The sequence below is a fragment of the Triticum aestivum genome, chromosome 6D, assembly GCF_018294505.1.
Source record: "Triticum aestivum cultivar Chinese Spring chromosome 6D, IWGSC CS RefSeq v2.1, whole genome shotgun sequence".
NCBI lineage: Eukaryota > Viridiplantae > Streptophyta > Magnoliopsida > Poales > Poaceae > Triticum > Triticum aestivum.
This window is the reverse complement of record NC_057811.1, coordinates 413,997-427,521: the sequence shown is the minus strand read 5'-3', so window position 1 is coordinate 427,521 and position 13,525 is coordinate 413,997. Positions and strand designations below refer to the sequence as shown.

Genomic DNA, 13,525 nt, shown 5'->3' with positions numbered 1-13,525 from the left:
TATTTAAGCTCTCTAGCGCTCTGTTAAAGAAACCAGGGTGCATCTAAATCATCATTTTGTGGTCAGTTGATTTTCTTTTTGTTGGATGTGCTTTGAAATGTGTGGTGTTTTCATTTTCTTCTCTTTAATTCTGTTGTTGGGTTGGGCTGTGTGAAATCGATTGACCCCTGTTTTGGGTCAGTCGAATTGCTTCTTGGGATCGTTTTTGTTCTTCTGGGTTGTGTTTTTCTTTTTTCTTGTTGTTAGTTTTTTATTTTTGTTGGTTTTCGGCTGAGTTTCATTATATACATACAAACACTATATAATATGCGACCAAATTTCATGATTATATGATTATTTTTGCATATTATGATAAAGTGCAACTTCGGTGCAAAGTTGTTCCCCAGTTTTTTTTTTAATTTTCTCTCTTCTTAAAGGAAATAGAACACCACTAATTCATCCAATTTCAGAAAAAAAATATTATTTTGATATTTTTTGTCTTTACTTCATTTCATTCTACTTTAAGGTTAAAACAAATGATTCATTTGTTCTTAGATTTTGTTTTTGCAAAAGTTCCACTTTTGTATGCTTATTATTGCATATTATTTAAAAGCGCAATTTTTATGTATATTTCGTGCAAATTTTGTCAGAGTTTATTATAGATTCTTTTTCCCATTTTCTTTGTTCTTAAATGGTAATACCAGTGCAACATGTTCATTCTTTCTTTTGTGGGTATTTTTGCTTTATTTTTTATTCTAGTTTTATTTTCTTTTTTGATGATTTTTCTTTTTTCTTTATGTGTTTTTTGGATGTTGAGTGTGTGTAAATATATGCACACAAGTACTACATGTATACATTATATTAGTGTCTGGAAATTTCACCATTGTATGTTTCTTCCTACATATTATAAAAAGTACAATTTTTGTACTAATCTTGACGAAATTTTAGTTTTAAGTTTTTATTTCACTTCTCTCTTATTTGAGGGTAATACCAATATATGCCACTAATTCATTTCTTATTTGAAACTTATTTTTTATGTAAATTCTACTAGTATATGTTAGTTCTTGCATAGCTATAAAGAGTGCAACTTATGTGTAAATTATGTGCAAATTTGATCATGATTTAGTTTTTCGTTGCTTTCTTCTTAAAGGGTGGTACTAATGCACTACTTCATTATTTTTTAGAAAATATTATACTTTTTGTGTTTAAATAACTATACACGCAAGTACTATACAACATGTGTGTAAATTGTAGTAGAGTGCGAAATTGCAATATTATATGTTCGTTGCTTGCATATTACTAAAAGTGCAATTTCAGGCAAACTTGTGTGCAAAATTTTCCTCTTTTCCTTTTTTTTTTCTTAAAGGGGTTCATTATTCCCTAGAAACCTTTACTATTTTGATTTTGTTTTAGTTTTTTTCTTTCTTCTCAAAGGGTTTCATTCTTACATAGAAAACTTCATTATTTTGATTTTGTTTTTTTTATTTTATTACATTTTCTTTCTTTAGAGGCAATACCGATATCGTTTCACTATTTTATGTTTTTTTGGTTGCGTATAACACATCGTAAAAATGATATATGTGCATGCATGTATTGTATCCACTAACAATTGCGTTGCATATAACACATCGTGTTGTTGTTCGGATAATGGTTGTGACGGGTGTTTTGCTTGTGATTAATATGTGCTAATGGCCGGTGCTTAACTAGATTAGCCGGTTGGGTGTGCATGCATGTGTCCCACCCAGGGGATCGATCTCTGGGCAGCAAATCGACTGAAATAAAATTTGGTTAGTCGATTGACACAAATTTTATTTCACTTGACTGATCTATAGTCTGTCCCCTAAATCATACATGATGTACCATGAAGGGGCCACCAGCAAGCTCAGCACGCTAGAGCTGGCATTCGCCCACATCGTCAACTCTGTGGAGGAAACGATCAGCGTGGAAGTCCTTCATGGGGATTGGCCACGTGGCTTTCGTGGAGTTTTCACCGCCAACACCACTAGCATGGATCACATGAAAGTCACGTTGCTTGCATTTGAAGACGGAAAATTACTACCGATGGACGGCCATAGCAATGTGCTCAAGCTTTTACGCCGCGTTGTCTGCGTCGAACTCCGTCGGACCAAGATGGCAAAGATTAAGAAGCCAAAGCTCAAGATTTCAGCTCAAGATTTCAGCGCAAGCTATGCGTATCAACAGGGAAAATGATGAGTTAAGAAAATTGAGAAGAAAAAAGGGATACAAAAAAGTGTTTTACAAGATATGAATTCTGTGGGCCGGTTTTATAAGATGGAGAAAACATATGAATACACTTAAAACATATTAATACTATTTTTTTTAGAAAAGAAGGATGACCCTTGGCCTCTGCATCTGGGAGATGCATGCACATGCAGTCACTTTATTGATTATTCTCGAAGACCTTACAAAGTATTACAACTATATGCCTGAATCCGCCATCTTGGCGAAATATGCCACTACTCCTATCCATATGATGAATGAGTGCTAGCTGGGCCAAATACCCAGACCACTCACCTAAGCCTATTATCAAAAGTCAGAAGCCCCAACCGAGCCACATACCGGGTCTGGGGCATAAACTGGTCTGACACACTCACATGTGTCGTCGCCGCCATCTTCCACAGGTCCATCTTCAGAGCAAATATTGAGGCTTCTACCTTGTCACGTCACTCCGCCATCGACGCCACCATGACGCCAAACAACTACCTCCTCCTGCGCGAGTCCATCACCGCGCATCGGGCGCCGAGTCTCCACTGCGCCACGCCGCCAAGATCCGTCGTCATCAATGTGTAGGATGAAGCACTGCTCCACCAAAAAAGCCGCCCACTGGTCCCTCGATCCCGTGTACACCTTCAAGAATGACGCCCCCAAGGAGGAAGAGACACCAACATGTCGCCGTCATCCGATCTACTGATCTAGGATTTCCCTCGAAGGTAGCGGATAGAGGTCTGGAGCTTCTCCACGGCGATGCCCTCAAGAAGGTAATGACACAAAAGAGTGCCGCCAATGCCGGTCTTGGCATCAAGCCGAGAACGAGGTTTTCACCCGGATCCGCTCGAAGAACCTCCATCAAGCATCGTGTGCACGGGTCGCCGCCAATCTGAGCCGCCGCACATCGAGCAGGCCGCACAGGCAAGATCAGATCTGTCTGGAGGGCAAATCGCGCATGGCGCCGACCCAACCACCAGACCCTCCATTGCCGCCACCGCCGATCCGAGGTCAGAAGGTCTGTCGCCGCAGACCCGGCCACCGCCGCCCAACACAGCCAAGGCCGCTGCCCGAAGCAGGGCCGGCCGCCGCACCCGCCACCATCGCCGCCCTAGGCCGAGGCGAAGGGAGGGATGGAAGGACGGGGAGCCCCTGGCGGCTAGGGTTGCGATCCCGCCCGAGTCGCCCGAGCGGGGGCGACCATGTTAGTACTATTAAAACGATATTACGGAGCTACCCCTCCCCGCATCACTCCCGTGCGTGTGTGTGTGTGTGTGTGGGGGGGGGGGGGGCAGCTCCGTAATATGGTCACCAAGGAAAAAACTCCCCTTGTCCCTTCCCTCCCTCGCCGCCGCCGGTCTCGGGCGGGGCTCTTCTTCATCCTGCTCGGAGGCTGTTGGTGCGGGGGTGTTCGCGGTGCTTTGCGCTGGTGAGGGGCGCAGAGGCGCGGAGGGGCAGCGAAGGCTTGGTGGCTGCGCAGCGGGCTTCACGGGGAGGCTCGTGCTCGTGGCTGTGGTGGCGGCCAGGTCTGGGCTCGCCAGATCTGGCGGGCGTCGAACACCCGCGGCGATGGACGGCCCCCACCCCACCCCCGGGGCGACGATCGCCGGCGCCTTTTTCTTTCTCTGTATTCACTTGGCTTAACCAAAACACACAAGGGATTACATGGCAATTTTATAGCCCAGACCACTCAACGCTGAACAACCGAGTCCAGCGACTTACTCACACGCGCGCGTGAACTCTACGCCGGACTTCCCTCGCATGATCCGCAGGACTCAACGCACCTCTTCCTGTTGGCAAGCCACTGGCTCCTCCACAAGACCCGGCCAAGCCTCCATGCATGCAGCTAGCCTGCACGTACCTGAACGAACAGGTCCATGAACACAAACGCATGCAGGCACTAACCCCCCGTGAACGCACGCAACCTGATTTGGTTTATTTGACTAACAATACATACCAGGATGTTCAAAGCCTTTGCTGACGAAGGGGTGGTCGACATTCTCCGTGGAATACTCTGCATAATTTCTATGGTCATCGCCAATTCGCAATGCCGTGATGCAAGTGCTGTGCCAATATTCCAGCAATGATCCAACAATGAAAGTGAAGGGACATAAATAGCGATGTAGACATTTGTTGGAATATTAGCACAGCACTTGAAGCACGCACACGGCAAGGTAAGCAAGTATATACGGTGGTCGAAATTCTCCCTAGAAAACTCTCTGCACAATTTTGATAGTCATCTCCAGTTGGTATGCCGTATAGGTTATGAACGAATTAATTAATGGTGACGCCTCTGGAGATATCTGCAGCTAAGGTTTCGGATCTAGCTAGTAATGTACATCATTTCTGAGAAACGAAAAATAGTGATGTAGACATTGCTGGAATATTAGCACACCAGTTGCAGCACGCACACGGCAAGGAAGCATGAACGACCGACCAGGTAAGCAAGTATATATGGAACAGGTAACTGCTAATCTAGCAACCAACCCAAGAGTAGCATGTCATCGCCATGAGGGCCATCGCCATTAGCTTCGTGTGGTCATTTCTAGCCATACTCATGACCTCCACGCCGACCGCTAGTGACAAGCCCGCACTGCTTGCTTTCAAAGCGCAGGTCAGCCATGGCGGCTCGCTGGCTTCCTGGAACAGCAGCGTGGGCTTCTGCAGCTGGCAAGGCGTGGTGTGTAGCCAGCGGAGGCCAATGCGGGTGGTGGCTCTGACATTGGATGGCACCGGCCTTGTCGGACCACTCTCACCCGCCATCGGGAACCTCACATTCCTGCGGATGCTCAACCTGAGATCCAACTCGTTCCATGGGGTCATTCCGGCTAGCCTTGGCCGTCTCCGTCGCCTGCGGTGGCTCTACTTGGACACGAACTCCTTCTCCGGCACAATACCTGCGAACCTGAGCGCATGCGTCCGCATGATAGAAATGAGACTGGACAACAACACGCTTGGCGGACCCATCCCGGCTGAGCTCGGCGAGAAGCTAACATCCCTAGAAGTGATCACACTGAGAAACAACAGCTTCACAGGGCCCATCCCGACGTCATTGGCCAATCTGTCCCATCTACATGCCGTGTCCCTTGCCGATAACCAGCTCGTGGGCTCAATCCCGCCAGGGCTCGGCAGCATCCAGAGCATGCGATATTTCGGTCTCTTCAACAACCTCCTCAATGGTATGCTCCCACCTTCTATCTACAACTGGTCATTGCTGGAAACATTTGATGTAGGGCAAAACATGTTCTCCGGAAGCATTCCGGATGATATAGGAAGCAAGTTCCCCAAGTTGAGATATCTTGGCGCGGGTGGTAATCACTTTACGGGGACCATCCCTTCTTCAATATCCAACATGTCTTCCCTTGTAAGACTTAGCCTCGTGCAGAATAACTTTAGTGGATACGTGCCTCCCATGTTGGGGAAGCTGGGCACTCTTCAAGAAGTGAATTTGGCAGTCAATAAGCTTGAAGCCAATGACAACAAGGGGTGGGAATTCATTACTTCTCTGGCAAACTGCAGCCAACTACTGCGACTGTCATTGAACTTCAATTCTTTTGGAGGACAACTACCGGGTACAATTGTGAACCTCTCAACGACTCTGCAGACCTTAAGCTTAAGTAGCAATATGATCTCAGGGATTATCTGGTTGGTCTGGAAACACTTGGGATAGCGGTCAATTCCATATCTGGAGTGATTCCAGAGGGCATTGGTAAGCTAGAGAATTTGATTGAGCTATTATTGTACAATACTAGCTTGTCTGGCCTCATACCATCGTCGCTAGGGAACCTTACGAAGTTAAATACGCTTGCTGCACGTAATGCAAACTTGGAGGGGCCAATTCCAGCAAGCCTGGGGGATTTGAAAAATCTCTATGCACTTGATTTGTCGAAGAATTACCATCTTAACGGTTCAATACCAAAAGAGATTTTCCAATTAATTAGCCTATCCTGGTATTTGGACTTGTCATACAATTCCCTTTCTGGACCCCTCCCTAATGAAGTTGGTAACTTGGGAAACCTTAACCAACTGAGTCTATCAGGAAACCAGTTGTCCGGAAAGGTACCTGATAGTATTCAGAATTGCATAGTGTTGGAACAGATATTCTTAGACAACAATTTCTTTGAGGGAAGCATACCTCGGTCACTGACAAATATAAAGGGGCTCAGTATATTGAACCTGGACATGAATAAGTTCTCTGGTAATATTCCTAAGGCCCTTGGTAGCATAGGAAGCTTGCAGGAATTGTACCTAGCACATAACAACTTGTCAGGGACAATCCCATTAGTACTACAGAATTTGATATCATTGAACAAATTGGATATATCCTTCAATAATTTGCAAGGCGAGGTGCCAAACGAAGGTGTTTTCAGAAACATCACTTACTTAGCAGTTGCTGGCAATGTGAATTTGTGTGGTGGTACATCTCAACTTCACCTGGCTCCATGCTCCACAAGGAAGAACAATAAAAGGATGTCAAAGTCTCTTGTAATTTCTCTAGCAACCTTTGGAGTAATCGTGTTCTCTCTATCAGTTATTCTTCTTCTTTGGATATTGTGCAAGAAACTCAAACCAAGCCAGAAGATATTGGCACGAAATTCAATTGTAGATGACCGGTACGAGAGAATCCCCTATCATGCATTACTGAGGGGAACTAACGGATTTTCAGAAGTCAACTTGCTTGGGAGAGGAAGTTATGGTGCGGTTTATAAGTGTGTTTTGGACAATGAAGAAAGAACATTGGCTGTCAAGGTGTTTAACCTTGGTCAATCTAGGTATTCAAAGAGTTTTGAGGCTGAATGTGAGGCTATGAGAAGGATACGACACCGTTGTCTCATTAAGATCATTACTTCTTGTTCTAGCATCAACCAGCAAGGTCAAGAGTTCAAGGCATTGGTTTTTGAATTCATGCCCAATGGTAACTTGGATAGCTGGCTTCATCAACCATCTGAAGATCCCACTACAAACAACACGCTCGGCCTTGCCCAGAGGCTTGATATTGCTGTCGATATTGTGGACGCAGTAGAATATTTGCACAACTACTGTCAGCCCTTGGTAATCCACTGTGATCTTAAGCCAAGCAACATTCTTCTTGCTGAAGACATGAGCGCCCGGGTTGGAGACTTTGGCATATCAAGGATCCTTCAAGAAAATACAAGTGAGGCGATGCAAACTTCATATGGCTCAACTGGACTTAGAGGTTCCATAGGCTATGTTGCTCCAGGTGACTAAAACTCTTCTAATTTTATTATTACTTTTCACTCGAGTATGGCATGCTAACCACAAGACTTTGCATAATTGCAGAGTATGGAGAAGGCTCCGCAGTCTCTACAGCTGGTGATATTTATAGCCTTGGCATATTGCTTCTTGAGATGTTTACGGGAAGAAGCCCAACAGAAGGCACGTTCGGAGATTCATTGGGTCTGCATAAGTTTGTCGAGGATGCTCTTCCAGATAGAACCATGGAGATAGTTGACCCGACAATGTGGTTGCACAGCGGACCACACAATAATACTACAATTATTAGAATTCAGGAGTTATTGGTTTTAGTCTTGAGACTTGGCATATCCTGCTCAAAGCAACATCCTCGTGACCGAGCATTGACAAGTGATGCAACATCGGAGATGCACGCAATCAGAGATGTATACCTCAAGTTCGTAGGGGAGCATGGAGCAGAACCAGAAGCCTCGACTCAAGAAATTCAGAGCAGCGTTGCATAAACAGGCTGGCACAAGACATGATCATGCATACTAAAAAAATTATTAATAGAACCATGTATGTTCTTAGAGCTATGTATGTTGCTTTACAACTGTATCCAATAAATACAGAACCATGGTGTTGTGCAATAATAGTAGATTCATAAATCAAGCAGTGTAATTGTTTTCCCATTATCAAAACTGTACACATGGAGGTAACATTATTTCTCCATGCTTCAGTAAACCATAAGTTGCAGAGAGTTTCATTTTTTTTTCTATTTTTTCTTATAATCGCTTTTGCAAGCAGAAAGATCCAATTTTATTTGTTTATATCTAAAACAAAATGCTTCGGATCAGATTAAAAACGCTAGAATAATCACAAACATATGTTTCTTTTGCGTACAATAAGACTTGAGGTAGTAAAGTCAGGCTGCTTGTTAGCAGAGTATACACTTTCCATGTGCAGATACTAGAATTTGGTGCACAAGCAGCCTACCCAAAATCTGATTCTCAGAAAAATAAATCAATTTGTCCAAAAGATAATCAGAAATGATAGCTCGCTTTGGTTGATCTGTAGAGCGTGAGCCGCCTTGGTGGAGAAGGCGGAGAAGAGGGGGCAGGAGGAGTTTCCTTCCCGATTGGTTGCCTATGAAATGCATTTGTGGTGCTTTAGATTTGAGGGCAGAGCACCGCCCTAGAACATGGCACGCAACATAAGTAATATAATATCGAAATCTAAGCAACAACTTCCACGAATCCGCAACTATTGAATTGCAGCTGATTTCCAAGACCAAAATGATTTTCCCCCAGGCAAAGATAGCTAAAATAATCGACTAAATACGTCGGCCGCCAAGCATTCCCTATCTATGTTGCACGGATACTTGGATACGTGTCGGATACGCGATACGGGGATACGCCCGATACGCCAATTTTCTAAAAACATGGATACAAGGATACATTTATATATTAATTATTACAAATATGAAGAAAAAATTTAAGGAGCTTCTAGGTCAAAGCATTCCTCAGTACAATTACCTTTTCTTTTCTTGCACTTAGTCCACTTTCATTAATTGGCAGTGAGATTTGCCTAGGTTTGCTGTTCCAGTCAATGCATCGACTCTCTCTTGCTCACCTTTCAATTGAATAAAAATATTGACAAACATGTTTTCACATGAACTCACGCCCATGTTGGGATTCTTCAAAAGGTGTGCCTTTATTATTGAGAGGATTTCATCGCTAGTGCAGAACCGGGCTTTAGTCCCGGTTCGTAATGGCCTTTAGTGCCGGTTATGTAACCGGCACTAAAGGGTGGGGACTAAAGGTCCCCCCTCCCTTTAGTACCGGTTTGGCACGAACCGGCGCTAACGTGCCACCACGTGGCACGAGCTAGGCCCGGGTGCGTGTAGAACATTAGTAACGGTTGGTAACACCAACCGGTACTAAATGTTTTGGGGGTGTTTTGGTTTTATTTTTTATTTTTCTCTAATTTTGTGTTTTCAATTTAATTTAGTGATTGTTTTACATTATAATGAGTTGTTAAATCATTAGGTGAAAGTACAGCAGATTAGTTTTGACTGGATGCATGTGGATCCTAGCTAATTAGTGATCCGGTATACTTGATCACTTAGCTAGGATCCATCCAGTTGAAACTAATCTGCGGTTTCTTTCATAAATGATATAATAACTCATCATCATCATCATCATCATATTAATATAAAAACTCTTGCATCATATAATCACCAACAACAGTATACTAGCTAGCTAAAAAACATCATAGTCGTCATTACCACTATTTAATCATCATAGTCATTACCGCTATCTAATCACCACCAACACTAGCTTAAAGAAGAAACATTCACTCGTACCAGAAGCAAAGATATCATCGAGTTTAACATGGTCATGATATTATAAGCGTTCATAACACTACAAAAGCAAATCACTCTTTGAGATTAAGTTCAGGACTAAGATCTGACCGTAGTTCAATACGATCACTATTGGTCGCACGTTTTGAGTACTAAGATTTTCAAATTCAGGAAAATTATTTCTCTTGACAGCATCAAGATCCTCAAGCCATGAAACATAATGACTTATCTCCTCGCAGTTTAGTTCAGCCCCGGGACAGTGGGCGGTCCTGTCTACCAAGCGCCGGACATGTTTGCTTGAATGGAAATAAGCTGTCAATAGAAATTAGTTGTCAACTAATTTTGAATAAACAATATCGAAGACATAAATATGGTTGAGAAAATCACATAATGGTAGAACTGGAGGCGTCTGCACATCGACCCAGATGTCTCTATTACCTTCAATATCATCTTCCGGACGAATATGGTGAGTATCTCATATGGAGTCTTATTCAAGCCTTTGCGGAGATAGAGCCGATTGGATGCATGACAAGCGGTGTTGATGGCTTCGGCCCAAAAGTTGTACCGAGACTTGAACTCTGCCATCATGGTCCTTGCCACATCCATCAACGTCTGGTTCTTCCTCTCCGCTACACCATTTTGTTGAGGGGTGTAAGGTGCGGAATATTGATGCTTGATCCCCTCATCACTAAGAAACTCATACAAGGTTTAGTTCTTGAACTCAGTGCCGTTATCACTTCTTATCGTCAAGATCTTTGCATTGTGTTGCCGTTGAGCTTAATTTGCAAAGTCGATGACGGTTTGTTGGGTCTCACTCTTCCTCTTGAAGAAATATACCCAAGTGTATCTTGAATAATCATCCACAATCACCAAGCAATACTTTCTACCCCCAAGACTATCAAAGGATGGAGGCCCAAAGAGATCCATGTGAAGGAGCTCCAAGGGCCTCTTCGAGTAGATGATAGTCGTGGGTGGGTGAGCCTTCTCATGTAGCTTTCCTTCGATACAAGAACTGCAAGCACAATCTTTGGAAAAACTAAAATTTGTTAGTCCACGAACATGGTCCCCCCTTGAGAAGACTTTGAAAAGATCTCATATTTACGTGGGCTAAACGGCGATGCCAAAGCCATCCCACGTCAACAATAGCCATAAGGCATGTCGCAGTCTTAAGGATCGCTCTGACAAGTTAATCACATATAGACCGTTCTCGACATGCCCTACAAAGGCTACTTTAAGAGTCTTGCTCCACAAGAGGGCCACAATATCAATATCAAAGAAAGTGGCAAAGCCCATGAGTGCGAGTTGACGAACGGAAAGTAAGTTGTATGCAAGGGACTCAACAAGCATGACTTTCTCGATCGTGAGATCATGAGAAATGACAACCTTGCCAAGACCCAATACCTTAGAAGATGAGGCATCACCCCACTCGACATTAGCAGTCCTAGATGAAACCTTGTGCACGTCCACCACCAAGTCCTTGCTTCAGGTCATATGATTTGTGGCTCAAATATCGAGCAACCATGATCCCCCACCGGAAGCAAACATGTCCAAGAGATCAATGCTTGGTTTTAGGTACCCATTTTGTAATGGGTCCTTTGATGTTAGTAACAAGGGTCTTAGGAACCCAAATACACCATTCAATATACTCATAAGGAGAACCAAGAAATTTGACATCAACATGCCCATCACTAGCATGACATAACACATAAGAAGGGTTAAACTCGTCGGCTTTGTTGGAAGGGGTGGCATTTCCCTCCTTGACACCACCACCCTTCACATTGTTCTTCTTCTCCTTAGAAGCACCCTCTCCCTCCTTCACAAAAGTTTGCTTGAGAGGATAAGGTCATTTGGCCTTGTCATTTTTCTTCTTATTATTGGACTTGGGTGCAAACCAAATTCCCTCCTTGCCCACAACTTCCTTTTGATTGCTCAAAAGGTCGTTGAGGTTCTTCTCACCTTGTATGCAAGACACAAGGCCTTTCTCAAGTTGCTCCTTCAACTTGGCATTCTCCTCCACAAGATGCACATGCTCACAACACGAGTTAGTAGCATTTGCATTATCAATTAAAACCATATGAGGAAATGTGGCTTTCTCCTTTGTTAGGTTTACTTGGAGTTGATCATGAGACTCTTTGAGGTTGGCATGAGCACTCTTCAAGGCCTTGTGAGCCTTGCCAAGTATATCGAACTCCTCCTTGAGTCTAGCATGGTCAACCCCAAGTTTAGCCTTCTCGGAATTGAGCACATGAGATACAACAAGAGCATGATCAAGATCTTTCTTCTAATTTAGCACGATCATCGTTGTGTGACTCCTCAAGAGCAAAACGATGACCACGCTCTTCCTCAAGAGCATTAGAGAGATCTGATATCTCATCGGCATAGTCACGACTATGCCCTTCCATCTTGGAGATGGTTTCTTTGTGAGCCTCGATCATGTCATTGGCTTCACCAAGTTGTTCCAAGAGAGCAACGAAGTGCTTCTTGGGTTTAATTACGCTTGAGCTTACTCATAAAAGACTCAAAATCATTTTCTTCCTCCTTAGACCCCTCACTTTCATCAATGCAATCCGTCAAGGAAGGATTAGTAGTGATGGTGGTTTTGATGTTTGGGGTTACCTTGTTGGTGGCTTTGGCCATGAGGTACTTGGCGGTGATGTTCTCATTGGGTGAGTCAAAGAGGGACACCCGTGGAGTTGTTGCAATGGCAACAGAGGCCATGGAAATCGTCTCACCGTTTTCATCATCCTCATTGTACTCTTCTTGTGCCACCAACCCCTTGGGAGGAGTCTTCTTGGTGAAGTTGTTCTTGTTGGGGAAGGACTTGGCCTTGTCTTTTCGGATAAGCTTGCCACCATTGTCTTCCCTCTTCTCGTATGGGCACTCCGCAACAAAATGGTTTACATTGCCAAAATTATAGCATGTCCTCACGTGTTGCTTGCCCTTGGCGCCACTTAAGTTGTTCTCGTTGAAGTTGGTCCTTGATTTCTTCTTGCTCCAAAATTTCCGTGAAGCGAGAGACATGTGCTCATGATAAGCATATTTTGTTTCTTTGGGGCAACACTCTTCTTCTTCATCTTCACCCTCTTCTTCCACACTAGCCTTGGCCTTCAAAGCAAGGTTGGGCTTCTTTACTCGTTGAGAACGCAACACCGCATTATCGGCGGTCTTGTCCAAGATCCTCATTGCAACAAACTCATCCAACACCTCACTTGAGGACAAGGCGTGAAAGTCCAGCCTTTGACGGATGACGGAGGACATGGCCTTATGGTAAGGCATCATGGCCTTGAGAAACTTGCGCTTGATACAATTTTCATCCGTATCCTTGCTCCCATGATCTCAGAGTGAGACTGCGAGAGTGGTTAATCTCCGGTAAAGCTCTCGAGGTTCTTCATCTTCATTCAATGCAAACTCATCGGCTTCATCTTGCACCACTTCAAAGTTTGAGCGTTGAATGCTTGCGCTTCCCTTGTAAATGGAAACAACATGTTGCCATGCTTCCTTGGCCACGGTGAAAGGTCAGATATGCGCAATATCTTTGAGTGGAATTGCTTCTTGGAGAATGAGAGAGCGGACTCGTTGAATTGATGATCTGCGGCTTCTCTAGGAGAGAAGTTGCTTGGGTCATGCGGGTAGAAACCTTGCTCAATAGTTCTCCAAAGATTAGTAGAACTATGATTTAAATGATGTTTAAAGCGATAGAACCAAGAGGCAAAATCCTCATTTTTCACAAGCTTAGGAGGAGGACCAACATGATTCATATGCGTG

General features: G+C 43.9%; 1 pseudogene; it reads left to right on the top strand.

Annotated features, from left to right (window-relative positions):
• The first annotated feature begins 4,705 nt into the window (after positions 1–4,705).
• Positions 4,706–7,922, top strand: LOC123140643 (probable LRR receptor-like serine/threonine-protein kinase At3g47570; annotated as a pseudogene).
• The last annotated feature ends 5,603 nt before the right edge of the window (positions 7,923–13,525 follow it).